The 11,954-nt window shown below is 36.2% G+C and overlaps 1 pseudogene across 1 annotated transcript; it reads right to left on the bottom strand.

Annotated features, from left to right (window-relative positions):
• Nucleotides 1-553: 553 nt before the first annotated feature.
• Nucleotides 554-3,000, bottom strand: LOC145598560 (transcription factor AS1 pseudogene; annotated as a pseudogene). Its single transcript, XR_014103577.1, has 2 exons — nucleotides 2,765-3,000; nucleotides 554-1,948 (listed from the first exon to the last, which is right to left on the bottom strand). The product of XR_014103577.1 is annotated as a transcription factor AS1 pseudogene (transcript).
• Between the last annotated feature and the right edge of the window lie 8,954 nt (nucleotides 3,001-11,954).

Raw genomic sequence — 11,954 nt, 5'->3', positions numbered from 1 at the left:
CATTGATAAACTAATAAATTATACAAACAATTTAACCATCAAATTCTACCATAGAAACTCAAAACAAACTACTCCAAACATGTATTAAAAACTTAATTATAACCTATATGAATTAAGGTAGAGTAACTAAAAGAAATGAATGAAGTTAACTTTATAATCATATTATTGTTAAAATATACACATATAAGTTGGCAATTAACTTTACTATTTAAAGTTTAACTTCAATGAATACAAAATCATGGGTTCAAATACTAATGCTAACAAATTATAATTTTCTATGTGAAAACATTATTGATTGATAATAATAGGTGACATGACAAAACATGGCGAGATTAACAACAAATGACATTATAATAATGCTTGTCATTCAGTTTTAATATATATATTGATTACGAATAATTCCCATCATTAATTTAAACCATAACCACTCTTTCCATATTGATCTCAACTACAGTATTTTAAGAGTATGATCTAAACTAAAGAGTAATACAATTTTTAAGCATTTATAAATTGATAGAAGAGAGACAAAACTTCTCACAATCAACAAGATCACTTTTCAAAGCTGCTGACATGCAGCTACATTATGAGGTAATTCTGCTCTCTTGTTGCACCATTCTCTTACATGTATACAGGACCTGGTAGTTGATGAATCAAGAGTATGGTTGAATGAAATCAATGCAAACACAGCAAGTGCACAAAATGCAAACTAATGTTCAATTGATCAGCAATGCAAACAAGCAGACAATATGTAGTTTAATAGACATATTATTCCATTTTGCTCCAGAAAATCAACTTGGTTCAGAGACCCGAGTCCTGCAGCCCATCTGTTCAAGTAACTTAGTAATCCGCATGTGCTTAGTAGCCCATTGCTCAGCCAGCTTCTGCTCCTTAGCTTCAGCGTCTCTACGCAGCCCAGCAAGCTGCTCCCGGTATTCTGCTTCGATTCTCTCGATGCTAGCTTTCTGCTCGTCCTTGAGAACGTTTATCTTTGCCTCAATCTCCTCCATCTTTTCCCTCTTTCGACTGGCCTTCTCTGACTCTAGTTGAAGCTCCACTCTATTTAATCTCCATGCAGCTTCCTTCTTATGAGCTGCCAGAGCACGGTGCCCTTCATCCAATTCTCTACAGCAATCCATGAGCTCCGTCATGATCATCTGCTCAGGAAGTGCCCCAGGACAAGATGGCAAGCACCCCAAAGTAAGAGGGGAGTTATCAATATTATGGGGTACTCTTTCTTGTGGAAGCCAAGCCACTGCAGTTGGGGCAGGCGTAGGGACAATAGAAGACGAGAGACTTAAAGTAACAGAAGGAGAAGATGGGGGCCTCACTCCATTAGAGGTTGAAAGCCATGGAGGGAGCATCGCTGTGGTAGAAGTAACTGGCGGTGGAGGGGGCACAGGGGGAGGGGGGTGATCACTACTATGTAAAAAACCGCCATTGGAAGTTGCCATGATAAACGTTGGCCCAGGGGGTGTCCGTTCTTTCACTAGCTTCTCGGCAAAAGTTTCCAATATATGGTCGTACTTGCCCTCTTCAATTGGCTCGAAACACTTGCTGATTTCCTTTTTAGTTCTCTCCTGTTTCTCCTTGTACACCTCCCACCACTTGCCTAGTCTTTTAGCAGTACGCCCTGGCACCTCAGCAGCGATCTTCTTCCATTTATTCCCGTGCTTGGCTTGGAGACGGATTACAAGGCGCTGCTCCTCCTCTGTGAGTGAACCTTTCTTAATCCCGGGTTTTAGGTAATTCTTCCACCTTTCTAAACAAGACTTGGCATCCCGATCAAGAGGTGTGTTCATTCGCTGGGAGACAAGATGCCATTCTCTTGGACCATATTGCTTAACATATGCACTTAGTAACGCGTCCTCTTCAGTTGTCCAACGCTGCCTCTCCTTCATCTCGAGGTGCAAACGTCATTGCCCATTGCCTCAAACTCCTCATCATGCACCTATACGTAATTGCATACAATCATCAACTTCTTCAACATATATATCGACCAAAAATTCTAACAAAAACAAACACCAAACTAACATAAACAAATAAAAAGTCTTACTAAATAAGACACATATTTCCAGGAAGCAAGAAATCAAAAGAAATTGATTATTACAAAAGATACACATAGTAAACTAGTCAACTTGTGAGAAAATTCAGCAAGGTAAAACTCCCTAACATATTCGATTTAACAAATTAATACATTTCTGTTGACAATTTCAGTAATAATAAGCATATTTGAAGTAACTAAACAGTAGCAGAGTATAATTCATAATACTCAAAATAATTTGCTTCAATATATATTAAAAAATCACATAAAAAACCAATTTTCAATTAGAAAATTCCAATTCCAATTTATTTTATAAACTAAAAACAAAATATATAAGAAAAAATAAACAAATAAAAACAGAACAAGTACCTTATCTACTTACCCTTGAACCCAAAAAAAAGAAAACCGTTCTTCAACACATTAGTAAAAAAATTTGACTAAATTATCACATAAAAAAATTCGGGATTAATTAAGAATATAAATTGCATGTAGTAAAATTCTAGCAACAAACTCGTTAGTTACTCTTCGTTACTTGAGTAATTCCACCCAATAATTCAATTAAACTACCTTAAAAGAACCCTAAATTAAATTGACTATACCAACAATTAAATTGACAATAGAATGAAAATAAACCCTAGATTAAGCTGAAATTCAATGAATTAAACCATAATAAAAATAAAATTAAATAACAAAATAAAATTTTTTTTTTTAAAAAAAAGGTACCTAGCAAGCTGTTTCAATGGCGGAGAAGAGGCTGAAAGGCCGCTTGAATGAAGAAATCAAAGTAGGGTTAAAAGGAGGAGAGAGAAAAAGGGGAGAAAGAAGAAGGAATAAGAGAAGATGAAATTGAGAAAAAAACATGAGAAAAGGAGAGAGAAAAGGTTGTATGGCAGATGATGAGGGTGAGTCTGAGAAGTAGTCAGTGTGTGAGAGGAGCGAAAATGAAAAAGAAGGGAGGAGAGAGAATGACATGACTTGACGGAGAAAACTGTTGTCGTAAAACAAAAACTTTTAAAAATTAAATTGCTATTCGCTACAATGAATTACTCAACCTATAGTATTAAAAGACTTTTATGCCCCTTATTATTTTGAAAATAACATAACAATCTAATCATTATTAACTACTAATTTTGTCCTACCTTGACCATACTCAAGCCTTAGCTCCACATTAACTATCAGCTCCACCACCCATACCACCACCCACCTTGACTGCCCACCACCACGACTCCACCTTAACAACAAACTTGACCGATCCCACAACGGTTGACCACTAACATTGTACTTTCCGTCCAATAAAATGAGTCGACGATCGTCTGCGTTCATATCGGAGGCACTTGGTGGGGACGACAAACCTTCAACGCCGTCGAGTCAAGTATTTGTCGGACTTTTTTTTAATTTCCGTTGTACCCGGTCGCATGCTACATGTGACTATACCGCCATGCGACTACACCGCGGTGTAGTCGCGGTGTAGTCGCATATAGCATGCGACTACACCGTGGTGTAGTCGCATGTAGCATGCGACCGGGTACCATTAAAATATTTTTTTTAAGCAAACTGTTTAATTTATACTAATTAACTTTTAATAATTATTAAAAATAACAAAATACACTTAATTTAATTAGTAAAATTTATTGATTAAAAAAAATTAGTAAATTTTTTTTTTTAACAACGAAAATTAGTAAATTTATGGGCTTAAACAAATAACAAATTTGTCAAAAAAACAAGTAAGGGCAGATGCGTCATTCAATACCGCAACATAAATAATTCTATTGTGGCATTTAGTAACCCCCAAAAAAAACCACTTAAAGACTAGAGCATTAGCAATGAAGAGTATACAACAATCCTTTTCTAATTTCTCTTTCCTTTCCTCCACTTGACACATCACACTCTCTTTCTTCCACATCACTTTTCACTATCTCCATTCTTTTACTTATTATCTTTCTTAAATATTTCCAACATGAATGAGTATCCTTTCCCATATACTCTCTCCTATTTAGATATATACCCCACCATATATTCTTTCTTCTATTTACACACTTAATTATTATTTTAGTTTGTAAAATATGTTTATTAATATTATTATTATTAATCGAACAAAATACGTCAACTAATACATTTTCACATTAATATAAAAGATTAGTAAAATACAAAATACAAGAATTAAGAAACATAAATTAAAAATTTGAAATACACAGATGAAAATAAGCAACGAAATTAACACACATAATTTAAAATTATTATAATGCTAATTTTCAATCGAGCTCCTTGACCTTGCCCATAAATGCTCAACCAAGTCGTTCTTTAATGCCTCATGAACTTGTCTATCGCGAATCTCCCCTCTTGAAGCTATCAATTTACTAAAATTATCAAGATCATACTGTCCAAGAGTTACGGTAAATGTTGTTGCATTTCTGGTTGAGGACGACCCTGCATATTTTCAGACTGTTCTTAAGTAAATTCTAGTGGATCTTTATAGTTTAAATATGTATCACGCTCGTCTTCAACTATCATGTTGTGGATGATGATGCAAGTCATCATGATTTTCCACATCAACTCTACACTCCATGCCAAAGGAGGCTTCCTATTTATTGCAAACCGAGCTTGTAACACACCAAATGCACGCTCAACATCCTTTCTAGCACTCTCTTGACGTGTAGTGAACAATTTATCCTTTAAGGTTTGTGGGACTACAATAGCGTCTATGAATGTCGACCATTTTGGATAAATCTCATCTGTGAGATAATATCCTTTGTTGTAATTATTTTCGTTAACAGGGAACAGAACATGTGGAGAATGATTATTTATTATATCATCAAACACCGGAGAACGTTGAAGTACATTAATGTCGTTGCAGGATCCAGGCGCCCCAAAGAAGGCGTGCTGTAGACACCCATTTGTGTCGCCCCAAAACCAAACCCGGTGATGAGTACCTTTCGCGTCGAATCATAATCGAATAAAGTGAAAGTGTGGAAAGTTTAGTGTTGCGAAAAGTTTTAATTTCTTTTCTCTTCTCTCTGTTTTTTGAAAACCTATTTTTAAGAAAACAGTCAATCCAGTTTGGTTGGTCCATGATATGGGTCCAATAGTAGTGTAGTTGTATGGGGCTTGAAAAGAGCGATCCAATGATATATTATAAGCCTAATTCCGATGAATATTGAGGAAGTTATGGCCAAATTACTGAACTGGGCCCGGTTTGAGCCTTATATGCGGCCCAATGACCTAGAGGAGGGCCTAATATAGATTTATCATTCCTAATGCAATTAGGAATGGTTTTAGTCTTCTAGATTCTTCTAGAAGGTTCTTTTCATTCCTAATTTAATTAGCATTGATAAATTGACTTTTGTTGACTTTTTAGAGTTTTTATCAGAATAAAAGAACGTTTTTGAGGAAAATACGATTTTTTCCTCCTGTAAAGCAATTTCTATCTGATTTTAAGAAAACGCGTCAAAAACTTAGTCAGCGCCAAACGCCAGCAGTAGCGCCTGACGCTACGCTTGGCGCCTGGCGCTAACGTCAGCGTTTGGCGCTAACCTCGTTTTACGCATTTTGATTTTTTTTTTTATCTTTTTGGCTGATTTTCTCTATGAATAGCTTCCTAAAAACCCCGTTTTCATTCACCAACTCTCATTAAGATTCTCTTGATTACTCTCTCTCTCTCTTTTCTAAACTAGCCTTTTCTCAAATACAAAATTCCGCATACATTAGACTTAGAAACACCTAGCCAAATTCAAAGTTGCCTTCGCCTTAGACGTGAAAGGTTTAATTTCTGAGGCTTTGGTCCCTAATCTCTCTTTCAATTATTTAATTTAATTGTTTTGTTTATATTTTCCTTGAAGTTACTAACATGTGTATATTTGTTATTAGAAAGAGGTACGAGGCATCCAAGTAAGTACTTTAATGGTTTAATTGATATTATGATATAGAAATCATGCTTAGATTGTTATTTTAAATTCCTAGTATCATGTCTAGGGTAACTTTAATATTAAGTATGATTAAAAGTATGATGTCTTTTATGTTCTTCCTAATATTTATGATTGTTAGTATCAAGTTAGGGCTAAATATTTGATCTTTATTGTTTAGTGGCATGCTAGGGTTTGTTATTAATCTTGTTAGTATCATGCCTAGGATCTTGCTATTAATATTATGCTTTAACATGATTATTTTTATTTTTATTATTATTATTATTATTATTATTATTATTATTATTATTATTATTATTATTATTATTATTATTATTATTATTATTATTATTATTGTGATTATTATGATCATGATTATAATTATTATTAGGATGATTATTTATTATGTTGCTTGATTACATTTATTTATTTATTGCTTGATCACGCCTTTTATGCATGTTTAAAGGGAATTTGTACTTATAATCACGCTTATATAAGATAATTATTAATCTTATTTAGGGTTAATTTGATTATAATTCAAGTGATCGCCAATAATAGTTTATTTGTGCATTAAATTCAACCAACATAGATAAAGAGGATTAGGGTTAAACTTAATGATTGTATGTTAGTCAGAAAGCGCACATGAATACGATCAGAATAAAGTAGAGGCCTATTATTAGGGCAGGTTCAATCTCTTTTAGGTTGGATTTGTACCTTCATCTCCGAACCCTATTTGGTTCAAGAACTTATGGAGTTGACGATCTCTTGGATCGTTAAGGGGTGTAACCTTCACCTCGTGAACAGTTTACAAGTTCCTTAAAAAACTTGTTGGCGACTCTTTTACTCTATCTTCTTTTCCTTTGGACGCCACCGTACTTTAGTGTATGATCATAGTGGGGTTCAAGCTAGGGATTAATGCTTGAAATATTCCCTAAAGTTTTAGGCGACTCCACTGGGGAGGATGGCAAGGGAATAAACGCGTCGTCAATTGTCTATCCCTAGATCAAATACAATTTATACAACCTAAACAAACCTAATACTAGTATAAGGCAAGCATAGGGGTCGAACCACAGAGAACGGTAAACACCACCAAATGTTATCAACATTTAAGCTAGTCCGGAATAGGGGATAAATAAACTAAAGTCTAAAAATGCTAAAACAAGAAATAAAACATTAAGGGAAATGGTTTAGGTATAGCATTCACTTGAACATAAACAAAGGTATAGAAATTGAATTAATTATGAACTAAACATGCTCGAATATCGAAATTAAGAATCCAATCTAGCCGCCTTCCGGGGTCAATTGGCTTCTCCTAACATAGCCTCTATGTTTCCACATTAGAACCATATACTAGGAGGTACTATTAAATAACAATCGATAGTAATGAACCTTAACTAAGTCAACTTCCGTTTCTTGTTAGCAAAGATTCACCTTTAATCAACCAACAATGTGCACTTGCAAGAAGATTAAAGAATATCAAGCATATAAAGACTTTAATCACAAATAAATCAATTCTAAACCCTAGAACATGCTCAAGGTCCAACTACACCACAACCATCCCCTTAATGGGGAAATTACTCACTAATCATGATAATAACAAGATTAATCAACAAATAATCAAGAATCAACATGATCAACAAGCAATACCAACAACTAAAATAATAATCAAAATAAACAAATAAAAATAGAGGAGAGAGAGTAAGAAATTGCTCATTAATTGAAGATGAAGGTCTACAAAGGATTGAACAAGCTCCTTCTTCAAAATCCAAGTTCATTAATGAAGAAAACCTCACTTTCTCTCTCTACCAAAGAAGACTAATCCTAACCTAACCTAAAACTAATTAGAGAGAAGAATAGATAGTTATTTCCTTCCTCCCTAATTACCCCCAAAATTGGGTATTTATACTAAGCTAATAAAACTAGGAAAAGATAAAAAAAAGGAAATAAAATAAAGAAAGAAAAGGAAAATAAAAAGAAAATAAAAATAGAAAAGAAAACAAAAGAGAAAAGAAAATAAGAAAAGGAAAAGGAAAAGAAAATAAAAATAAAAGAAAAAGAAAAAGAAAACAAAACAAAACCAACCAAAATCCCCAAAAGAAAAAAACATCAGACGGTTTTTTTTCTTTCTTCTTGGCTGCTCTGATTCGATTCTCCTACCACCATCATCAACCATTATCATTAAATCAATGCTCTAAATCAATGGCTATCAACACCAATTGCATCATCATCGTTCGATCCTCATTAAAGATCATGTGCGAGGCTCGTGAAATGGTTCGATCGAACCGTGGGTTGGTGCGGCCGAACTACGGGGTTGGTTCGGTCGAACCATGGGTATGTTCGACCACTCCTCCTCGATTAACGAAACCCACAAAGTCTCTGTCTCAAAATTCGACCGAACCACCAACGGTTTGCCCGAACCCGATTGAATACGAATTTGCTCTGATTTGGGGTTGTTGCTGTGCGAATTGGTGATGCGGGGTGATAATTGGTTGGCGGTTTGGAACGGTGGTGAGGTGGAGTTAATTGGTGGCTGAAGGTGAGGGTGAGCAGGGGTTGCGCGTGGTCAGGTGGTTCTGGTTGTTGCGCGGTGGTGTTGCGGGGTGATTGCTGGAGGTATGGTTGTTGTCGTGGCTGTTGGTGGTGTGTGGTGTTTGGTTGTTGCTGTGTGGTGGTGTTGGTGGGTACGGCTGTGGGGCTGCTGTGGTTGCGTGAGAGGTGATTTTGGTGGTGAGGGTGAGTGAGCAGGGGAAAGGTGGATGATGGTGATGTGCGTGGTTGCGTGAGGGAGCAGGGGAAGAGTGTTGTGTTTTGGTGTGGTGTAGGATAATGAAGGGTGCGGTGGTGGATAAGGTTGGGCAGCAGCTTTGTTTGGCGTTTGACTCAACTTGGAACCCGAACCCACTTGACATAAAACCCGAAACACCTATAACCAAAAACACGAGGGGATTACTAAGAGATAAAATAAAATAAAATAAAATAAAGGTAAAAAAAGTAAAATAGAAAAAGAGAAATAACACTAAACTAATAAAGATTAAATAAAACTATACAAGTAAATAAAATCAAATAAATAACAAAATAAACTTAAAACTAATAAAAACTAAACAAAAACTATACAAGCAAAGAAAGTAAAAATAAAATACGAAAATAGACTAAAACTAATAAAATAAAGAAAATAAACTAAAACGCTCCAAAATTACCAAATAAACAAGAAACTTTATTAAAAAGAAAACAAGAGAAAGAAAGGGAAAAATAAGATAAAATAAACACGAAAATGACTCTAGAACTACTCCCTAAGAGTGACATAAATGTCACTCATCAGAGGATTTCTATTTTAATTCCTGAAATTTATTTCCACAATGATTTAGAATGAGTGGATGAGACTCGAAACGTTCTAAGTATTTCATGTGCGTAATTTTGATTAACATTATTGTCATATATATAAAAAAGATCTCATTGGAAAGACCATCCGTAATGAGTTAAAACATAGGATTTTACACGTAGGAAATTTGAGGAATATCTTTCACAACTAGGACCGAAATAACACTGCGTGAAAGTGGAAAATTTTATCGAGCACAGAAAGCTGCTGAGGCATGTAGGAATTAGCGTCAGCGAACAGAAAATTAGCGCCAATATATTAACTGCAGCGCCAGACGACAGCTCTGTCGCCAGGCGCTATAGCTAAAATTCGGCGCCAATCTCTGTTTGCTGGCGCCAAATTCTTCCAATACCGAGCCAGAAATATGCGTTATAATTTCGACCAGTTTTTTCGCATTCTTTGCTCGATCCTACTTCCTGATTGAATTTTTCTCACTTTTTCAGAAACCCATATGTGTTCTACATATGGACATAACCCTCTGGGAATTCATGCTCCATCTACCTGATTGAACGCTCTGAGCAACAAAGGGTACATCCGAGATTGTTGAATTCACCAAACCATGGAAGCGAGTTTTTTTTTTCTAAAACTCGCGGTGTCCCATCCACTCGCGCCAACCCTTCACGGTTAGGCTTCCGCGCGGTGCATCCGGACAATTAACCATGGACCCTCTATTGACTAACCCATATCCCGAACTTAAGAGAACTAGAGCCATGGTTAGGTTGCAAACTCATTGCATCATATTATGCGTACTTGACAAATTGTGCATCATTTGTTGTGCATATACTATGTTCTCTTAACCGTTTGTTTGACTTGTGTTGAGACTAAATAAATTAATGACTAAAATAAATTTGCCTAATTAATTAACTAATTAATTAATTTGAGTAAATAAATTATAATATTTTAACCAGAATTGACCTAGTACGACTTTAGGCATACCCTTGTTGATTAATAACACTGAAATCAGTTTCAGATTGAAGCTCCAGCAATGGCGCCAAAGTCTGAATTGTAGCGCCACTCTGTGGAGTGTGGCGCCTGGCGACAGTTCTGTCGTCTGGACACTACAAAGAGAGGCGCCAGTCCTGTCGTCTTGACGACAGTTCGGAGTATTGATCGAGTCATCACCTTGTGTCTAATTAACCAGTTTGCTAAGTAATTCGGTTAAATTTTACTGTCAATAATACTTTGTTAAGTCATTAATTGAGTCTAGGCACTAAGTCCCATGGTCTTACACAAGAGTCCAAGCATGTCACTTACACTCAACGCACACACCAATACACATACTTTGACCATGTCTAAGAGAGTCTTGCATGCGCGTTTTTTCCGTCATTTTTTTAGGGGGGTAAGTCGGAAATTAATCCTCCCATTTAAATACCATACTTAGTTCAAAAAAATATATACATTTTTTTCCTCTTTAAAACCGTAAAGTCAAGGTCGATTTGAGTCAAGTAATTAAAACGCAAAATGGTTTAAATTACAGCGCGTGGTCAAGAAAAGAAGGGCGGTTAATCAAAGACAACCTTTTCGTACAAGTCCAACTTTTCGACAAACCCATTGCTCGTAAGAGGAAAACTAGGACAGTAATGGCAACACAAGAAGAAATCAATGAGCTCAGGAGCCAACTGGTTACCGTGACTGAGGCACTAAAGCTCCTAACCCTTAAGATCGATGATCCCGTGAAGCAACAATAGATGGACCTCATGCAAGAGAGTCTAAGTAAGCTATCTAGCGACTACAAGTTTCAAAGCAACCGATAACCCTTATTTTCATTTAAGAGCCTTCGAAACAATAATGAGTATTAAGGGTATCGACAAGAAGGTGTTCCCCTCTCTGTTCTCACTATCTCTCGAGACCGTTTGCCAGCAATCGTTCTTTTCTCTCGAGAAAGAAACAACCTCCACCTGGGAGTCCATAGCAAACGCTTTCGTTGATAGATACAAATGCAACATTCAAGTTGAGACTGACCATAGGGAACTTGAAATCCTTAAGCAGATGGAGAACGAAGGCTTCACCTCCTTATTTAACAAATGGAGAGAAACCTCAGCTAAGATGATTGAGGTGCCAAGTAAAAAAGAGTCTGTAAGGCTATTCATCAAAAACCTTCAAGAAAAATACTCCAAGCATCTCAAGTATCAAAATAATCTCCATACCTTCAAGGCCGTCTACGACATTGGAATTAATATTGAAGACGACCTGGCTAAGTTAAAAGCTGCCAACAATAACTCCAACAGCGGCTGGAAAGGAAAGAAGAACGACAATCCTTCTTCTTCCAAAACCACCCACTCAAACAACGTTAGCACTTTTAACCTAGGCGAAGTCCTTGCAATGAATAATCAAGGACAAAAGAAACCATTTAGGAGGAACTTTACTCCTATTGGCATGAGTTATGACACCGCATTTGATCGATTAAATGCAAAGGGTCTTATAACTCCTATTAGACCATTTGGGGACCCACCAGTCGAAAAGAGGTCGGCTAACTGGAACTCCAATGCACACTGCAAGTATCACCAAGGTAGGGGCCATCTCACCGAGAACTGTTGGAAGCTTAAAGAAGCTATCCAAGACTTAATCGACAACAACAAGCTGCCATTGCCCCCTGCCAGTAAGAAGCCAAGTATTGATAATGCGCCTCTCGCTCATT

This window comes from Chenopodium album, chromosome 2, assembly GCF_948465745.1.
Source record: "Chenopodium album chromosome 2, dcCheAlbu1.1, whole genome shotgun sequence".
Lineage (NCBI taxonomy): Eukaryota > Viridiplantae > Streptophyta > Magnoliopsida > Caryophyllales > Amaranthaceae > Chenopodium > Chenopodium album.
The sequence above is the reverse complement of the archived record's forward strand: the minus strand, read 5'-3'. Positions and strand labels throughout refer to the sequence as shown.